The 17,433-nt window shown below is 39.3% G+C and overlaps 1 protein-coding gene across 5 annotated transcripts in view; it reads left to right on the top strand.

The window, feature by feature from the left end:
- The window catches only part of Grm8 (glutamate metabotropic receptor 8), a 799,977-nt gene that overhangs the window by 50,719 nt on the left and 731,825 nt on the right, over positions 1-17,433 (top strand). The window lies entirely within an intron of this gene.

Below are 17,433 nucleotides of genomic sequence, written 5' to 3'. Positions count from 1 at the left end.
ACCTAGAACTCAGTACGTTCTGAGCACAACTCTTAGATTTAGCCCATTTTATGTATCGAACACATTCCGACCTCATCTACCTTTATTTGCGTGATATGTATTTGAATATTTTTATAAAAGTAAAAATATGGAAGTTCTTTAATTAGGATAGATTTTCTCTAGTTATGAAATCTCTCATTTTTCTCTTGCTCTCTCTTCTACCTATCTTATTTTCTCTTTCTTCCTTGCTTAGAATAATTACACCAGGCTTGACCACTCAAGAACCCCAATCCAATCACCTTTAAAAAGGTTTTTGTTGGGGCTGGAGAGATGGGGAGTGGTTAAGAGCTGGTATCTTGCAGAGGACCCGAGTTTGGTTTCCAGTACCCATGTTGGATGGCTTACAGCTGCCTGTAACTCCACCTGCAGGAGGAGATCCTATGCTGTTAGCCTCAGTGGACACTGCATTCATTCACACGCACACACACACAGAGACATACAACACACACACAGACATATACACACACACAGTTGAAAAGAGCTTTGAAAAAATGTTTGGAATTAAATACAGTAATGACCAATGCATAAAATATCTAAGTTTTTTTATGTCAGGAATCTCTATGGCATGGTTTAAGCTATGCTCTTCTGAAATCTAAGTCATGGTGAAAACCTGCTATGCAGTATAGAGCTTTAACACAAGTTTTAGATGTGTCTTCTAATTGATACCTAGTAGAGACCCAAGAGCTTTCTGACTTTATTGAGTCGAAATGATGAATTTATCCTGAAGATGAGGGTTCATCATTAGCTAAGATGAGAATGTCTGATTAAGTTCTCATCAGGGCTAGGATAAAACAGCATATTTGAGAAGTTCATAATCTTATAACTGGGCCAGTGGATAGTTTTCTTTTGTGGAGGTGGCTTTGGAGTTAGGTAGACTTGAGTTTAAATTTTGCCTCATCAGTTTACCAGGTCTTGAATGTATGACTAAAATTTCTCAGGTAAGTCTGATATCCTTATGCCTTAGGCTGCAGTGTGTGTGTGTGTGTGTGTGTGTGTGTGTGTGTGTGTGTGTGTGTGTGTGTGTGTGCGCGTGCGCGAGCATGCACACACCTGCATGTCCGTTTCTTGTCTAAAATAAACAAATGATGTTAATGGGATGACTTAGTGGGTAAAGATGCTTGCTGCCAAGTTTGATGACCTGAAATTGATCCTTGGGATCCACATGGTGAAAAGAGAGAACTGCCACACACATTAATACTCTTAACACATTATCTCTCATGGTGATATATTGTTTGTGCTCTAACAAATACAGCTTTCCTGAAGATCGGAGAACACACACACATGCATTCTCTTCTGGAGTTCTGGAACTCACGAAAGCATCTTTTAGTGGATTTAGCATCTCAGTGAAGGCACAGCTTCTTAAAGACTGAGTCAGAATTGTATGCTCTCTACACTACTTTGTAAGGTATATGGAATATGCTTAACTGGTTTTGGTTGGTTTGAAAGATGAGAGTATGTTCAAGTAGCTCTTTTTCAGGAAAATTATCTTCCCTCTGTTTTCTTTTTTAAGGTTATGATAATTTTCACTTCTTAGTCTTTGGGATGTAAACCTCTGGGTGGAACACTTTATCAGATCCCTCCTCTGTCTGCTAAGGGGGTCATGTGATAAGATCACTAAATATCTTTCAGGAAATCCTGATCATGAGTGATTTTACTAGAAGGCAGGTTGAGTTGGGAGGGAAGATTGGGAACACTGTGATCTGGGAACACAGGTCTACTGGGGATGTGGTCCATCTGTGGACATCTGTGATCTGCTTTTTCTAGTTGCCATCTCAGGCAGATGCACTTTGCTCATCTTTAGATGGAAATGGTACCACTTAACATTTGCCTTACAGTTTCTATACGGATAAAATGAGATTAATCAGGTAGCAATAAGGACAGTGTGTAGCAGAGCCAGTATTTAACAAATTTCTTTCCTCTCCGACTCAACTATAAAGAGTTTAGACATCTGGCAAGCATGCCTAAGGGAAACTCTTTGAATCTGGGAGCACTGTGGTTTGAGTGTCAGTAGATAGTATCATAGCACTTTTCAAATGTAAAAAGTATAACATCAACATAAGCAATAAAAATGATTATGATTTTATAATTCTAGGTATGACACACTGTACAATTGAAATTGAAGATTTCAATTAACTTTGACTCACATAGAAATTGCTTGGTAGGGGAAAAGCTACTGGTTTTGGATGCTATATGAAGTAGGTTGAATAGTTTTGCCCAAAACTCATGTCCATTGAAATTTCAGGATCTGACTTCATTTGGAAATAGTGTTCAACATATGTAATAAGTTAGGTGAGATGAGATTATATTAGCATCAGGTGGGCCCTCAAGCAATGACTCGTGTGTGTGTGTGTGTGTGTATTTTGTGCATATTTTTTAGCGTGGGTATGTGTTATTGTTTAGCATGCATTTCTTCCCAGAATCTCATTAGTATTCAGGTAAGTTTTGAAGGGAACCCCTAAAACCTCAGAAAATAAAGAACTCAGAAGTCTCAGGAAGTCCCTAGATGTACTAAGCCTTTCCACCCTCAAGGTTATATGAATAGTAAGGCACTCTTAAGCCAGATGAGCTACCGGAAGAAGAAGACCAGCCAAGAGATCTGGAAGAGATTCTCCCTCACCTGTTGAGCTGCCTACAAATCTCACAGACAGCTCCATGGTGGTGTAGATAGATGCCTTTGAGTCATCCCTGTCCTGTTAGTAACTCCTCACTTGTCTGCCTATGAGTAACCCCAATAAAATTTCCTGGTCCAAAACGTTGTTGGTTCACTATCTGCGATCTACACAGAGTAAGTAGACATTTGTTTATGACTCCCGGGAAAAGCATCACACAACATTTGCAAGTGTCTCTGTAGAAGCCCGAGGTCAATGTCAATGTCTTTCCTCAATCACTCTCCACAGTTATTTTTAGAGGCAGTGTCTTTCATTGAAACTAAAGTCAGACTCAGCTAGTTTGGCTGTCTGGCCATGAGCTTCAGAGATCTGCCTGGCTCTGTGCTGGCTCTACTACCTACAAGTTGGAGAGTTGCAGGGGCATGTGCCACCTCCTGGGTTTACATAGTTTCTGGGGATCTTAACACAGGTCCCTATGCTTGCATAGCCAAGTTCTTTATTACCTTCTAGACCCATCTCTCTAATCCCATCATGTATCTATAAAAAAAGTAACAGATGTGAGTGGTTGTTTGCAGGGAATAAAGCCCTGTGAATCAGAGCAGAGATCACAGTGTCTATCCAAGAACCAAGGAAAGATAAGGATTATCTACAAAACGTAGAAGCTGCGATAAGCAAAGAATGATCCTCCCCAAAATTATTTATCAAAATGTTAATCTTGCTGATTTTCGATGCCAGGCACAGAACCTCCCAAACTTAGAGAGCAAGTATCTGTTGCTTTGGGCCACTCAGATTTGTGGGATTTTGTTATAGTAATGCTCATCATAAAGAAGACCCTTGACTCAAGATGGTTTGCCATGTTTAAACTTTGTGACATCAGAAAAGCATACCCACACAACCATCTTGGTTTTCAGTGCAGTGTTCCATAAGGTCTATCAGGCAATCAACATCTTGTTATAAAATTCACTGTGTGTTAGATGATTTTGCCCACATGTAGGCTAATGTATGTTCTGTGTATGTTCCATCTAAGGCAGGCTAGGCTAAGCTATGATGCTTAGTAAATTTGGTGTACTAAATGCATTTATTTATTTATTTATTTATTTATTAATTATTTATTTGTATTTTATGTGTATGGGTGTTTTGCCTATATGTATATGTGTGCACCATGGTGTTTGCTTGGTGCTTGCAGAGTCTAGAATAGGATATAAAGTCCTGTGGAACTAGAGTTATAGACAGTTGTGAGCCACCATGTGGGTCCTGGAAACTGAACCCAAGTCCTCTGCAAAAGTAGCAAATGCTGAGCCATCTCTCCAGCCCCTATATTAAATATCCTTTTGATTTACAATATTTTCTACAGATAAGGTTGTAATTCAATGTAATTTAAGGAGTGACATTATTTGCCCTCCCTTTTTTGGAAGAAAAGTGAAATAAGAAATTGAAAAAAGAGAAGGAGAACTGGGAGAAATGATATAATTAGGTTTTAATTAGAATACAAATGTATTAAAAAGTGATTTACATATTTTAAAATGATATAGAAGTATCAGTTTAACTTGAAAACAAAGCTTATTGTGGAACATAAGCATTCTACTGGAATCCTGATGTAAGTGGAAGTTAAGTCTGCTATTACTCATATATAAAAGCTCCCAACATGCTGGAGTTTTTGAAATCTATCAAAGAAGATGGAATTCCTCAGAGTTGAGGAAAAACTTACAGCGTTCAGTTGATCGGTTCCATCCACTGGATAATCATGTAGAGCAGAAATGGAGTGGTTGTTTTGGTGTGTGTGTGTCTGTGTATATGTGTGTATAAAAACTTGGTAGAGTTTTGTAATGGAGTTGAAAAAGAACTAAAATCATGTTGGATGTCTTAACCATTGTCTTAGGTTTCTATTGTCGTGACAAAAAAAAACACAAACAAAAGCATCTTAGAGAAGAAAGGTTCTATTTTATCTTACTTCAATGAGGGAAGTCAGGGCAGGAACTGATGCAGAGGCCATAGAGGCAAACTACTCACTGGCTTGCTCTTCATGGCTTGCTCAGTCTCTCATAGCATGCAGGACCACCAGCCCAGAGGTGTGGCCTCCCACAGTGGACTGCACACTCACACTGTCAATCATTAAGAAGCTGCTCTATAGGTTTACCTATAGTCTGAACCTATGGAAGCCTTTTCTTAATTGAGGTTTTCTCCTCTCAGATGACTCTAGCTTGTGTCAAGTTGATAAAAAAAAAAACTAGCTAGCTCAATCACGATCTCCTAACTATATTATCTGACAGACAGTTCTAGGCTATTGTGTAAGCTGCATAACAAGCAAATGGAACACGTTTGACAATGCTGGTAATAGTTCTTCCAGGAAGAGTCTGTTTTCTTCTTGGTATCTTGACCTCCACGCCTCAGGCCTCAGGCCTCTGGCAGGGAAGGTCTTGTTGCACCAATATGGGGTTGGGTAAAAACTAATGGTAGCAGAACCGAGTTGCTGTTTCCTGTGGGAATAGAGCCACACACTGAGAACATCTCAATTACTGTCCGGTTTTAACTTGTGTGGATCAAAGATATACACAGAGTTTTAGGAAATGTCATCCTCTCCCCTCTCCCGAAGAGCAGGCTCACAGCTCTGCAGCTGCTACATGTTTTGCTTCTGTCCTTTAGGAGAAATGTATGCATGACAGCACTTGACATGTGATTTAAAACATTCCTGGTTATTGAACACACATGCACACAGAAGAGAGTGAAACACGTTAAATATTCCAAAGAGCAATAGAATAATGAACTGAATAGTATTTTGTCTGAAGCCTTTTTTTGTTTTTCCTTTGAAAGATCTTTCTGCCTAAAATAGGCCCTGCCATCACCATCATGTTCCTCCGGTTAATTGGGATCTTGTGCAGCGCTTGGACTGGGGGAAAAGAGGCAGAGTTTGAACTTTTCTAAAGGGAGGTACCGTTTGTATCATTTCAAACAATAGGCTGTATGGATTTAGACAGGGCTGCTGAAAGGTGAAGTGAAGCGAAATCTGTCCTCAAGTGCCCCGGTTCTCATAATAAACCACAACTAATACTTGGAACAGAGTGCGGTGTCTTCTGAAAGGGGACTTGGCCTGCAGAGGAGCAGAACCCAACCAGCCACATGCATCTCCAAAGACCCAAAAAGGCCTTGCTTTTTGCCTTATACAAATATGTGATTCTATAAGAAACAGACTTCTAACTAGTTTAGTGTTTTAACTATATCTTGCCTTTCCATGTACATTTGTGTTAGAACTGACTCCTTTAATCTGTGATATAACTTCTCATTTTATTTGCAAACAATTTAAATGTCTCTTCACTAAGCCTCCTGAGCTGTCTCCAAGCAATCATCTTTAAAGAGATCTGAGTTAAAATCTGTCATAGAATATGAAATGAAAAATAGCATATGTTGTTAGTACTGGACAATATAAGCTAGAGATTAGGTCCTACATGAACATAATAGATCCCAAGCAAACAAGCAACACAAACCAAACAAAACAGGCAAAACCTTCACACAGTAATTTAATGAGGGTAATAAGAATAGCTAGGCATTTATTAGGGGCTGTCACTCATGGGTGCCCTGAAGAAATTAACACATTTGGTTTTCCCAGCATTTATTTGGGGACAAATCCCACAATTGCTATCACTTAAACTGCTTTTCTAGTTGGGTCAATAACATGTCTAAGGCCACTGAGTGTTTGGGATTCAGTTCAGGGTTGACTACATGTTTGTGCTTATTGTGACGCAAAGATTTTTTTTCTGGTTTCTACACGTCATGAGAACATGATCTGTGTCCGTAATAACATAAATATTAGTTAGAATTAAGCAGTTGGTATTCAAAATCCAGGGAAACCACAGGAAGCCTACATAAACAATAAAATCTCCCTCCTTTAGTCCCTGTCTAGAAGGCATAAGACAGAGAAGTGTACCATCATTTGGGATTTGGATTTTGAGTTCTGTCTGATAAAGGAACCACAGAGTCTCCGTGTACTAGTGCCCAAAGGAAGTCAGTTTATAGAATATAAATATTTGACCACATTTTGTGCCTTGAATCTTTAACACAGATGCAACTGAAGTAGAGAACAGTAGAGAATAATGATGCCTTCCTACTTGCCTATGCCAAAGTTACATTCACTTTCTCCTAAGTGTTAGATGTTTAGATACTTTGCCATTCCCAGAAAAATGGGCAATTTCGAAGAATTTCTTGGCACATATTTCAGTTTCAGCTCTGATTTTCACTATTTGCTCTGAGGATGATTTCCCTTTGTAAAGCCCCCTTTTTTCTTTTTTTTTCCTAACAGACTTATTTCTTTTTTCATTGAAAGAGATGGTAGAAACTCTTTTTTTGTTTAGTGATGCCAGAAACATAAAAAAAATAAAAAGTGCCCATATCAATCAATGTTTTTTTGAGTTTTATTGTATGACTCTTTCTGGGAATATACAAATTAATGTCTACTCAACCCAGACTGAAAATGAGGACAGAACAAAGTAACAATTCTACCAAAGTCCAGCTTGGCCAACCAATACGTTTACTGAGGTTAGTTACAAATGTATATGTGAGGGTTTACTTCAGGAGCTTTGATGACTCCAAGCAGATGCATCACAAAAAAAGCTCAAACTAACATAGATAACTCATTGAATCTGAAATCCTGGAGCTCTCTCTATGACTTGCAAGCAGCTTAACTAGAGAGAAAGTCTCCCCCTGGCAATTTACTGCTTCCATACTGGGCAGAAATCTTGTGAATCTGGATAGTTTTAGAAACTTCCGGAAACTTGTGAGTTGTTTATTTCTTGAGTCTTAGGAGCCTCCCTCCACCTTCTAGGAAGGACAGTGTCAGTTAAGATGAAGTTTCTAAACTACAGGTGTGAAGTACAATATCTTACGGTACATCCCACCCCTTGATCCTTAGTGAGTAACTTCTCTGAGATGAAAATATCTACAGTGAAAGACCAGGCTTTGGTGCCTATTTATTTATTTATTTGATAAATACTCATCTGTATAGGTTGCTAAGATTTTGTGAAAATATCTTCAAATGTTGTGGTAGTTTGAACGAGCATGTGCCCCATAGACTTATGTTAGTCTCCTGATGGTGAAGCTTTTTGGGGAGGTGATGTAGCCTTGCTGGAGGAAATACGTCACTGTAGGTAGGCTTTCTACTACCCACTTCTAGTTTATTCTTCCTCTGCTTCGTGCTTGTATTTGAAGATGAGATCCCTTAGCTTTCTGCTAGAGCCCTCTGCTGCCTTGCCCACACCATCATGTGAACACTCTCTCTGGAACTCTATCTTCCATCAGTTGTCTCTATAACAGAAAAGTGCTGATACAAAAGTAGCTTATAAGTAGACAAAGAAAATTAAGTAATTTTGCATGTGAGTAAAATTGTGACTTTGAAATGGGAAGATTAAACTGCATTATGCAGTATGACAAATGTACCCAAGTCCTTAAAAGCAGAAAATTTCTCTTGACTGTGGTATACAATTGAAGGCAGTAGAGGGAAAGCAATGTTGATGGCTTTGAAAATGGAAGAGGGAGGCCTGTAGTTCCAGAACGTGGTTGACTTATAGAAGTCAGCAAAGGTAAGAAGATGGATTTTATTTTAGAGCCTCCAGAAAGGAACACAGCTCTGTGATACATTGATTTTGACACAATGAGACTCATTCTTGACTTTTCATCTTAATGAATGTTTTTTTATTCTTTTAAACTTTGGCAATCTGTTATGACAACATTGGACAACTATTGGGCATATTGGAAAAGAATACTATTGTAAGGCTATTTTTATCACCTCTCTACTATGGTTTGAAAATTAAATGTCCTCAGTGAGCTAATGTATTGAGGACATCATCCCCTTGTGGTGATGGATACTTTAGGAAGTGTAACATATTGGAGGAAGGTCATTAAGGGATGTCTTAGAAAGATATGCTCTGTCCATGGTCCTGTCATGCTTCTCCATCTCCTCTTTCTGGCTGTCAGGAATTGAGCAGCTCTGCTCCGCACACACTCACATACATCATCATTATGTTCTGACTCACTATGGGCTGGAGACTGAGTCAGTCAGTTCTCTATCAAAACCTTTGATATTGTGAGCCAGTTATATTGTCTATTTCTTCAAACTCAGAGATTAGATTTGTCACAGTAATAGAAAAGTGATTAGTACTCTTTGCTCATCCCAAACACGGCATTAGTGATGTATGTTAAGAAGTCTTCGATCACTTACAATAACTTCCACAATGAAGCATATAAAACTCAGCTCCTGTTCTTGTGTACAAAGACTTAATTGGGAAGTTGCCATTTTGTTTCTTTTTAAAATTAACAAAAAAAGCTTTTTATGTGTATGTTTGTTTTGCCTCCATGTATGTATATATTCTATATGTGCCAGAAGAGAACTTTGGATACACCAGAACTGGAGTTAGAGGGCTGAAAACAGAACCCTGGTCTTCTGCAAGATCAACAAATGCTTTAAACTACTAATCCAGCTTTCCAGTCTCCAACAATTTGTCTTTTAAATCCTCTATAGAATTAAAACCCTAAACTTCACATTACCTATAGACTGTTAATAGTCCCATAGCATTGCCATCTGATAGTTTTTAGGTGAGATAACATACTACCAATCTGAATGAAGTAAAATATAACTAAAAAATTAGTTATTATCTTAACCCATTTATCAATACAGGACAATACTTTCCTTTAAAAATTATTGACTCTCTTTTCTCCTTGATTTTGCCAGTTGAGAAGTTAGTTTCACTCACAACTTATGTTGATGAATGTGTTTTATGGAAATGTGCTTAAGCAAGAAGTTAGTTTTATTCATATTTAAGCAAGGCATTGATTATTACAGTTCTGGGGGTAGTTGATATGAACTTGAGTCACCACATACATGTTTTTTTAAAAAACTTTTTATTGATTCTACATCACGAATCCTGATCCCACTCATGTCCCCATCCCTTGCTTCTGCCTTTGCAAACTCTGCTTCCAAAACAAAACAAAATTTAAAATTAAAGCTCAAACTCAAAAACATAAAAACAAACAAATGAAAAATTTCAGTGTGGAATTTGTTCTGTGGCCCAGTGAGTCACACAGTATACCCTTTACTTCATACATCTTTACTTGTAAGGAATGTTCATTGCAATGAGTCATCGGTCTGCCCTTGCATCCTTCCCTCCCACCAAAAAAAAAAAAATACAATTTAAGAGAAAAATAAGAAAAAAAATAAAAACAGAGAAAAGGAAAAATCAGTCTCAGCATAGAAGCTGTAGTTGACACAGTGAGTCATGCAGTAAACCCTTTTATCCATACATCTTTACTTGCAAGTGTTCATTGCAAGGAGTCACTGGTCTGATTCAAAGCCTCTGGCTTCTGCTACACTGCTATACTGGGCTCTCACTGGGACTCCTCTTGGAGATCCTGCTATTGCCTTTGTTATGGAGATCCTGCAGCTTGCATCTGCAGATCCAGTCCCTTCCATTCCCTAGCAGTTCACAAATGAGGGACTGTTGTGGTAGGCTAACCCATAGCCCTGGTTCATGGTCTGGGTGGTAGCTGGGTTGGTCATCCTGCCAGCCTTCCCTCATTGACAGGACTCTGCTAAGCTCTCTAGCACTGTCCCAGCTAGCTCACCCAGTGCCACAGGCAGCAAGGATCAGGGCCTGGCCGGTGCTCCTGCTCTTATACCCTTAGATCCTGCTCACCCACATTCATACCGCACCAGGGCCAACTTAACAGGAGCTACCACATTCCTTTAAAAGGCAGTCTGTCTTTGCGTGTCAGACACCTTGGTTACTACATAGTTTTGGAGGTTGCTTTGAAAACACATACTTCCAGGAGCCCCAGATGCTTTCTTTGTGGGGGTTGACATGCGGAATGGGAAGACTTAAGCCAATATTGGGGAATGGGATATGGTAGATTTATTTTGGAGATTCAATCAATTTAACGTGACTATCAAGATGCCTTTGACGTCCATTGAGACTATGGGCATCACTCACTATTACGTGGAGCTGGATCCCACATGTCCGACTGTATTTTACACTCAATATCCACACATGGTAGCACTGCAAAAGGGTTCTTGTTTATCCTTTCGCAGACACAAGTGATTTACTGAAGCTTGTCACTGTTATTCCAGATTTCACATTTTCTTTTGGCATTGTAACACGTAGAGAAAAATGCTATTTGGGAGAGTTTGAAATGCAAAATAAGTATAATGTGAATTGCAGAATTGATCTTAGGGAGAATTGTGTCTTTGTCAACATAATAACAGCCTATTATTACGAAGAAGAAAGATCCCTCTTATTTATTCCTAGATTTGTTAATTAATTGCTTTATGCAGGAAAAACTCAAAAGAGTGTCTAAAACACTGTAGCGGTTTCAAGGAGATAGAAAACAGTATTTCTTAAGTGGAAAGTGTAAATATATTTATTTTATCACTTTTCAATACGTGAGAAAAAGGCTAGGAAAGGTTCAGTCCCGTTTAACTTTTCAGTGTTGTGGCGTGACATTGTCATCTGCAACGCTCATGCTCGAAGACTGTGATCGAGTTACATAAAAACTGAAAAAAAAAATAGCTCAAAATGTTGTAAGTTTGTGACTGTGGGTCAGGCCACACTCCTAACTCACTTTGAGTGTGTGCATCATGCTATGGGTTGGGCGGGTTTTTATTCAGAAGAAGGTGAAATTCTTCTGGTGGAATGACGTCTCAGGCAAGCTGAGGTAAGGTAAGGACAGATGACTATACAATCACTGATGAGAAATCTCATGCTTATGAAACGGAAATTTGGGGAAACACACAGGGAGGTAAGAGCAGGGTGGTCAGAGTTAGAAAGGTAAACTTTTGTTGTAGTTATGAGGGAAATAATTGACTTAGAGTATAAGCAAATAATGAAGATCGACAAGGGAAGACATGGCTGGGAGATACAGGAGAGGACAAAGGCTGCTGGGGATTCTCTGCACTGGGATCTCCACTCCATTCTAGTAATAGAAAGGCATGTCAGAATATTGGAAAGCAAAACAGAGCTTCGTTTTTGTTATCTGTATGTTCCATTCACTGGTTCCGGTGGAATCTAGAGTGGGAATGGGGGAGGGAGGGCACAGCATGCCTGCTACCTGGAAGCCTTGAAAATTATGCTTTAACCCATACTCATTATGTCCTATAACATATTTTAAAATGGTTTTCATTATATAAGTGTGACTAAGGAACAATTTATGCTGATTTTGCTGAATGTCTTGCCAAAATCAGTCTCATTACTCGGTATTCATATTTTCCAAGCCCTATGTAATCGGTCTATCAGGAAAGCCAGTTAAATGAGGGAGTTAGAATCACTTCTTATGGATAAACTATCAAGAGTTTTGTTGACATGGGGCCATTTTACATGAGTTACATTTTTAATTTAAAAAAGAAAATTAATTTGATGCTTAAACGAATAAGCCAACAGTGTGTCTTACCTTTTCATAGTGCTATAGGAGGAGCCAATTAAACTAGATAGTAAATAAAGTCAGAGAAGAGAGTAGATGGTGAGAAGATAACCAACCCAGCTCCAACACAAGGTGTTGATGATAATAGCACTTATTGATACTTAGATGTTGTCTCTCAAATTCCATCGTTTCCCTGAACATCGTTCACAGATGAGTAAGCCAAATCTTAGATTAATTAATACTCAACTTCACATAACAAGTTGTGGTTGGGAATGCTGTTTGACCCTGTGTTTGTTAGACTCCAACTTCAAAGGTCAATATTTTTGTTGTTCTTTATTGATGCATAAGTGGGGACAACAAAGAGGGCAAAGTTAAGCTAATAAAAGCACAGGCGTTCGGAGTTATTCCTTACAGAGCTGGGGTGGAAGCTACGTTTTTGAGTCAAAGTCATTAGAAGAATGAAGGACCTGTGGATCTGGTACTAAAGCCAGCTTTGCCCCCTCCTTGGATGTCCTCTGTCATCAGAACTTATAGATGCTTGTCTAGATGGAATCCCATGTGACTTGCTTGTGATTTAATTATTATTCACATTATGTCTGGGATTGGATGTTAAGGTTCTTGAGATCTTAAGTTGAAATATGCACATGTGTGTGTTCATCTGTCCGTCCGTCCATTCGTATGTCCGTGTGTGTGTGTGTGTGTGTGTTTGTGTGTTTGTGTGTGTTTCCTGATGCTTGTAGAAATGAAGAAAGTGTTTCCTGAAAATGGATATTGCATATGGGCTGGACTCTAAATTTTTGGGCCATCCAAGCTTACAAGGCAGCTTCCTGAATGATGATAGACTTTTCTCTCATTTTTTTTCTTTGAAAGTTTGAAGACTTTAATATCTGAGAAAGCGATTCTGAGGCTGTGTTGCATAACCACTGCTCTTGGCCCAAAGTATTAACAATTGCTCAAGAGAAACTACCACCTCATCCTTCATGCCCCGGGAACACCTGGAGCCTCTTGAAGCGCCCCAGGAGTGCTGCTTTAAATTAGAACTGGGAATTAATCCATCTCACATTCACTTTGAAGTTCTGTGCTGTGGAGCTGACCCACACGGGGATCTGCTCTGATAAGGGAAGTAGGTTTTGACTGAATTGGGCTTCCAAAAAAATAATATAGAGATTTCCATTCCACAGTCTGAAACACCTGCCTGGGCCAATGGTGTGAGCTCTTCTACCATGGAATAGTACTTTGATTACAAGTTGAAGGGAGTTCTGACTTTACATTATCATTCATGCTCGAGGGTCAGATGATGTTATTGTATTCTATTTAAGAAGAAAAAGATTTAAAATAACAGTACAGAAATTATACAAAACATAAAAATAGATTTGTCTTTTCTATTTACTCCAAGTAAGGCTCTATGCTCGGTATTTTGTGTTAAAATTGTGTGTTCTAACGTGATTTTATCTTTAAAAAATATGACTTAATAAGAAAACAGAATACTGATCTAAGGCATATGGTAGACATATGGATGACAGAGAAAATTAATAACTTAGTCTATGAAGACAGCATTGGCTTTGGCTTGCAGTATTGCAAGAGGATCAGGAGGGGAGAAATAGATGACCCTTACAAAATGGAAAAGGCTTGGTAAGCTTGGAGAGACTTGATGGTGACAAGTGTAATGTTTGTTTGGTGATCAATCTGGCCAGGTGGGATGAGAGTGTGGAATGTCTCTAGCAGAAATAGAGTAGAAACAGGAGTGTGGGTTGGCTGTACTTCTGCCTGGTACCTCTTCTCCAGCATAGAACTTGGGGATATTTCAAGTGTGATGAGCCCATTTTGTTTCAGTAACATGTGGCAGTTTGGTCCTTGTTCTTGGTCAGGACTCAGCCTCCATCAGCAGAAGTTCCAGAGGCTGTGTTATCTGCGGTATGAAATACACCCTGGCTGGGAGTTAACTGTTTCTCATGTCTCTCAGGCTTCCTTTCCTGTGTAGGCCCTCATGGGCTCCCTGAGACCTGCAATAAAGGCAAACCTAGGGGGAGGAAGCAAAGGAGCCATAAATTAATGTTTATTAGCTCAGAGAGCCTTCTCTGGAGCACTCTGGAATCCGAGACCACAGTCTGAAATATTGCCTAGAAACAGATTTTTAGAGTTAAGCTCCCTAGAGAGAAGCCATTTCTTCTATCTACACCCCTGTCTTTGGAGGTGTATTCTTCAAGAGGGCTAAAATTTAAACAAAGCCTTGGAGTCTGGGATACACTTTGGTTAGCTATTCAACATAATGATGCTTGCTTTGGCAGCGTAAAACATACATTCCTCTTCCATGCATTTGTTCTGTTTACTTTCTCCAAGTTTTTATTTGAAAAGGAACCTCGCATGTATTCTCTGCCCAGGTAGTGTTTCTTAATCATAATGTGGTGCAGATATTTCCATGATAAGTATACTTAGGGTAGGGCAAGTCATTAATGCCAGTATAAGTTGTTAAACACCATTTTACGCAAAAGAGGTTGACCGGTTTCATCGACACCCATAAATGGAGTGTACATGCAAAAGCATGGTATTTAATAAATATGACATAAGTTAATAGAGCATGGATCATAGAAGAATGGAGAATGGTGTCCCTAAGCCAATTAATGTGGCAAGAACACCAAATAAACAACAGATTAGACTTCTTCAACATAACGCACGAAAGCTGTCAGATATTGTTCATAATATATTCTTCATCAAATTGAGGTGGAGACTGTCTGCCAGAATTAAGTACAAAGTCACTTATGAGAGAGTTGTCCTCTAGGTAGCTAATGCTGAGACAACTATTTATATTAACAAGCAAACTAGGCTGGCAGTACACAAGCAATTATCTAAATTTTATGGATGTGGTTCTGCACATAAATCTACGTAATGATGACATATCTTTTATGAGACTACATTAGCTCATGGGTTACCATAATCATATGAAACCAACGGAACACTCACATAAACATTAAGGCATCAGAGTGACAATCACAAGTCAATAGACAGGCTGGTCTATCACAGCAGCAGCAGCAGCAGCAGCAACAACATCCACAAGAACAGTGAACAACAACTTTCCAATTAAGTATAAATACATATTATTTGAATGCTATCCTCTTCTCTGCAGTGTATTCCCCAGAACTGTTTTATTGCTAGAAAGTTAAGGGATGTGAAATTAAAGTTCTCTGCTTTTCCATAGATAAGAACAATGCAGGCAGTTAAACTGTCGGATGCACTGAACCCAGAAGTGGAGCTTCTGAGTTCTGTGGGATGTAATTTCACGTCAGCATCACTTCAGTCTGAAGCTGCTTCTGCGATTGCACAGTGATTTTCTCTTGGCCCCGATGTGACTGGGTTGGTATTTCCAAAATCCGAGTTTGCATCATTGAATGTAAGGGGAGAAATGTAGAAATTAGCATGTAACTCCATTTTGTTTTTATCAGAACTGTTAAACGAGGTGATCATTAAATATAAAATACTAAAACAAGTTTTTACATTTATCATAGAGAACGTTTTACTTCTGCCTTCTAAAAATTAGTTGTCATCACAGATTTTCAAAAATGTTCAACCTCTTATTAGCTTGCCAAACTATTTATTGTACTAGGCCACTTGAATGAAGTGCACCAAGAGAAGAAAGGTATCAATTCATACTTATCGTAGATGCTGTTTACATCAAGGTAATGCTTCCCTAGTTATTATAAAAGTAATATCCATTGTTCAAAAATAACGTCTGAGCAACATCATATTCATTAGAAAGATAAGCATCTTCTCTCAGTTTAGCCAACAAGTTCAGTACCTGCACTTATATATATTTCATGTTTTCTGTTAAAATCACTGTGATTTTATTTACTATTTATTTTATGTTTTTCAGACAGGGTCTCTTGAAGTAGTCAATACCGGCCTTGAACTTGCATTCCTCTTATTCCAGTCTTCCAAATGCTATTTTTGCAGGTGCTCACCCCATGCCTGGCTTTGTGGTGTTTTATTTTTAGGAGCACATACTCTTTGGTAGAGTACAGCGTTGACCTCAGCCATACATCATTCTCTGTGGAGCTCTGTTGCCTTTCACCATTACTGTCCATTCCCACCGAGGACAGGACTAAATTCCCTCTCCTTGGGTTTGGCCATTTGGTTCACTTTGGGTGATAGAATATGGTAGAGGGGAGAGGAGGGCAGATTTGAGCTCAGGCCTCAAGAGCCCTTGCGTATTTCTAGTGGCAGGCTCTTCTTGCATTGCCTTGGCAATGTGTCTGGAGAGTCTGTTGCAGAGATGGAGACTTGTGGAACAGACGTGATTCGCTCTAGTTGCTCCAGGCAAGACCAACTGATATCAGCTAACAGCCAGCTTACTGTAGGCCTGTGAGCATCTCTTCCCAAGATCAGTAGAGCCATTGAGCCAACTCGGAGCTGACACAGGCATGAACGCTTATTACTGAATGCTACTGAGATTTGTTTCTGGCTGTTTGTTATGCAGCACTATGGTGAAAGTAGCTAGCTGATGTACTACTTCTGTTGGTACACTATCAGAGCCTACACTATATGGACTTGTACTTTTCCAGTATTAAGGATGAGCTGAAGGAAACGGGTGTGTTCTTTTTCAGAAGTTCTAGTTGTATAAATTCGAGTTGGACTGATTGGTTCTTGGGCTCCCACAATATTATTTACCCTCGAAAAGCTCAAGTGGGTCAACTAGAGAGAGATGCAGTTCAACTTTGACGTCTTTACCCCTGCAGTTACTAATTTTTACTTTCCCTCCCATTTTGCTTTTTTTCCGCCTTTTCCTTTATTGTTCAGCAAACATTAATTCAACATTGATTTGGTGCATTCTCTGTCCATTACTGTGGGGGCTCCACAGAATAGGGGGTGGTTTGCAAAAATGTACTTTCTTGACTTAATTAAGAAATTATTATTTAAGTAAAACCCTAATTCGGGGACATTTATTGAAATGTGTGTGACTCTTAGAGAGAGGAGTGGGAAGAAATGAGACCTGCAACACAAGGCGAGCCAGACCATTTCCGCAGATGCACCATCAAATTGAATATGGTGATGCCCATCCCCCTCCAGCCAGTTCTATATAAAGCTGCCTCTCTGCACTGGAGATGAATCATTGCATTCGCGATAAGCACTGGAGAATTACTGTTGTTTACAGAAAGCATCACCAGCAGCAGGGTTAAGAATACCCCACAGTTAAAACCCAGACACATTTGCAATGATGAGTGGTGGAAAATAGTTTGAACCAGCTTAGGTCTGCAGGTCGTCCTAAGGCACTGAACGCATTCCCCCTTAGGTAGTGGTGGAAGAGATGCCCCACGGAAGGAGAATACTGAGGGGAATTGTTCGACCCACATCCAGGTTCTGATATAGACACTCTCCAAGCTCCTAACTTTTATGG

Source organism: Microtus pennsylvanicus, chromosome 19 (genome assembly GCF_037038515.1).
Source record: "Microtus pennsylvanicus isolate mMicPen1 chromosome 19, mMicPen1.hap1, whole genome shotgun sequence".
Taxonomy (NCBI): Eukaryota; Metazoa; Chordata; class Mammalia; order Rodentia; family Cricetidae; genus Microtus; species Microtus pennsylvanicus.
The sequence above is the reverse complement of the archived record's forward strand: the minus strand, read 5'-3'. Positions and strand labels throughout refer to the sequence as shown.